Below are 3,398 nucleotides of genomic sequence, written 5' to 3'. Positions count from 1 at the left end.
GTTATGCCAGAAAATAAGACAAAGTCTCACATAAATTGTCTCTGTGAAACAAAGAAGTTAAAAGAGGAAACTGGCAGAGTACCTTCTTACTGGTATCTCATTGTGTAGTACATGAACAAGACACTTTTCCTTGAAGTCATATGAACACTTAAAATTAATGGACAACTTTGAAGCTATGAAGATTCATACTGAATCTAAACCTCCACTACTCTCTGTAGTTTTATTTTTAACTTTGTTTGAAGTCTTGTAGTTTAAAGTCTCTAATTTAGTTTAGGTAATCCCCAGGCTTTGGGATATTTCAGGTACAAAAATGCAACCCAGCCTCAGTTGCCATTATCTTGTTTTACAGCTCTGTGGATATCCTGGGCAATAGGACTTGACCACCTATAAATGAAACCCTGAGATAAGCTGCTTAATAAATAATTGCTCCCAAATAATTCCCAAACACAGATCAAGAGTTAGAACAGGCCATTCACAAGAGGCATGTTGCACATGAGCAATGTGTTTTGAAGGGTTGAATGCTGTGATCATGGGTTCTGTGTTTTGGCTAAGTCGAAATGACAGAAGGAAACATTTATCTAGTGGCAATCTCTGCTTGTTTCTTCAGACTGACTTTGAAGCCCCTCTTATTTTCTGGCAAACATTTATGCAAGTGATCCCATCTCAATGCTAGGAAATGTGATATTTTAAAAACCTAAAGGCAGAGTTTATATACCTGTAAAGATACCATGGGTTAGCTGGTAATAAAACAGACTAACCTCACAAGAAATACCATTGAGAACAACAGGAGAAAATGAAGGACATACTAGATCCAGTAAATTACCTTTTCAGATTTTGTTACCATATTGTTATTTGATATGTTGAATCCCCAAACCATGTCTCTGGAGCAAAATTTTTAAGAACCAATGGAGAATAGGTTCTTCACAGGATCCCTTTATTCTCCTGTAGATAAAGTCAATGAGACTTAAAATGGCTACAAATCATATTACTGCAGTAAAGTGCTGAAAAAGGGTCCTAGGGAAAGCAAAAACATATCCATATCTGTGGCTTTTGGCATGTTCCTAACCAGAACCTTGCATTTCAATGAGATCACATTTGAAATTCTCTGCCATTAACAGTTTAATGAGTACAGGGTCCAGCCAGTTCACAAAGAGGAAGAAAGTCAAAAAGCAGAATATAGAGTGTTTATTACTTTCCTAGTCATTCCTTTGAGGAAAAAAAAATCTTCCAGTTCTCAACTCTCTTTACCTCAGATTTAAACACATTAACATTTACCTGTTTCCAGAATAGGTTAATTCCAGTGTCCAAATGATTACAGTGAGAGCCTTGGAGGATTCTCAAATTAAAATAAATTTCTGGGGGGAGTCTGCATGGAGGAAGACACAAAAAACCCCAAAACTTTACATTTTTTGCTATATATATGATATTTTTATCAATGAAGAGGATTTCCCCCCAAAATTCTGCTGTTTCTCTCAGACAAAACCTGATCATTAGAGCGAGCTGCTGCATCAGAAACCAAAATAAGATGAAAGGCCAATAACCCCAACCCTTTTAAAAACCTTGGCTAGGCACTGGTACAGAGCAGAAAATGCAGCTGACTGCTTCCAGCTTCTGACAGACACAAGCACATATTATTGTCTTATTATTTTAATATTACCAAGTGGGAGAAAACAGTTGTGGTGGCTTGAAACTATGTCAGCTGGTAAGTTCAAGTTTGTGTATGACATGCAAGATTCTAATTGCTACAACACTGCCTCAATATATTTTCCTTGAAAATTTTTACATAAATTAGTTTTATCGTGGGGATATAGAAAAAGATCTTATTGGTCCTGATGACAAGCTCCATGTGAGTTTGTATAGAAAAAGTTCATGCACAAATCACAATTAACAATATTTAAATATAAATTATGTATCCATTTTTGTGGAAAATTTGCCCAGTACTGGAACAAGATAATATAGAATATTTTATTTGTTCTCTGCTACCCTTATGTGCATCAGAATTACACTGAAATTGAATGATGCAGTTATTGAAAACCCTGGGAAAACTTAGCTGAGCTTCATAAAAATATTAATTTGCATGCTCATCCCCCATACTTTGCAGTATAGAAGACTTACTGGAAAAGCAATAACATAACTTTACACTCAAAATTCACCCAGAATATTATATTAAAAAAGTTTTTTATACAACTACTCTTTAACTATGCATTGAAGGGCTGAACACTTGTATTAAATGTTGGAGCATTCATATCTTATAACAGTTTTACCAAGCTACTCACAAATAAATACTTCTAAGAACATTTGTGACCAAGTTGTTTGCAGGCTGATACCGATCACAGGCATCCTTTGAAATCAGCAAGTATTTTCAAGACATTTTCAAAGGGAACAGATCTATAAGGCAGAAGAACAATTAGAAACCAAGTCCATAGTAAATTTTATTAAATCTCTATATACACAATGAACTGATTGTCCATAAATTACAAAATACATGAAAAAATAAAGGCTGAAGAATCTAAGCAGAATTTAAGTTTATAATACTATTTGCTTTCTTGTCTTTAACCAACCTTCAGCCCCTGGAAAACGCTCTTATCCAACCTTCTGGCAACTTGACTTCTTTAATAATCTATGGCAGAAAATAAAGTGCATCTCTGGCTCTCTTTTATCTTTGTACTTTATAGTTGCCCTCAGAGAGCTCCAGCAGGCCAGTGAGACAAGACTGATTTAGCAGAAGCCATGCTGATTCCCTCCCAACAGGTCATTCATGCACACACTCATCACAGTCTTTATTGCGCATTTAGCGTTTAATCAGGTATAGAAACAGGACCCACTGGTCTGTGGTTCCCCAGACTCCTAAACACCCCTTTTTCCAGATGGAATTACACAGCACCCTGCTCTTAAACTGCAGCGATTGGCAGCAATCTTGGCCAGCTCTTCTGCAGCTTCACATCCGAGTTTATTCAGTGCTTTCAAGAAAATGGCATCTAGCCCAAAGTCTACCTACACTGTTTAATGCTTGCTTGACAGTTAACTCAAATTCACCCAACTCGTCAGACCTATCTGCTGCACCAAACCACTGAGGGAAATCTTCCCAGCTATTTCCCAGCAGTAAAGACTGCATGCTAGAAAGATATCCAGTAAAAATCTTGTCATGGTGACTGGCAATTTTCCTTTGATTTACCATTTCCCCTCTCATAAATTCAATTAGAAAATTTAATTGGGCACAAAAATCTATTGTCTTTAAAATAGAGGAGAATTCTAGGGAATGTATTAAAGTTTATTGACGTTCACACCCTAATAATTGCAGAATTTATCCCTTCATAATGTTTTTAAAAAGCAGTGCATATAATTACAGATATTTCTATGACAGGCACAAAATATAAAGCATATTCTTATGAAGAAGA

The 3,398-nt window shown here is 36.0% G+C and overlaps 1 long non-coding RNA gene across 1 annotated transcript in view; it reads right to left on the bottom strand.

Moving 5' to 3' along the window:
• Positions 1–2,304: 2,304 nt before the first annotated feature.
• LOC128821435 (uncharacterized) overlaps positions 2,305–3,398 on the bottom strand; it is a 6,264-nt gene continuing 5,170 nt past the window's right edge. Inside the window, exon 3 of the long non-coding RNA XR_008441117.1 lies at positions 2,305–2,388. This is a non-coding gene — a long non-coding RNA (uncharacterized LOC128821435). The remainder of the gene's footprint in view (positions 2,389–3,398) is intronic.

The sequence above is a fragment of the Vidua macroura genome, chromosome Z (assembly GCF_024509145.1).
Source record: "Vidua macroura isolate BioBank_ID:100142 chromosome Z, ASM2450914v1, whole genome shotgun sequence".
In the NCBI taxonomy this organism is placed as follows: domain Eukaryota; kingdom Metazoa; phylum Chordata; class Aves; order Passeriformes; family Viduidae; genus Vidua; species Vidua macroura.
This window is presented reverse-complemented; position numbering and strand designations above follow the sequence as displayed.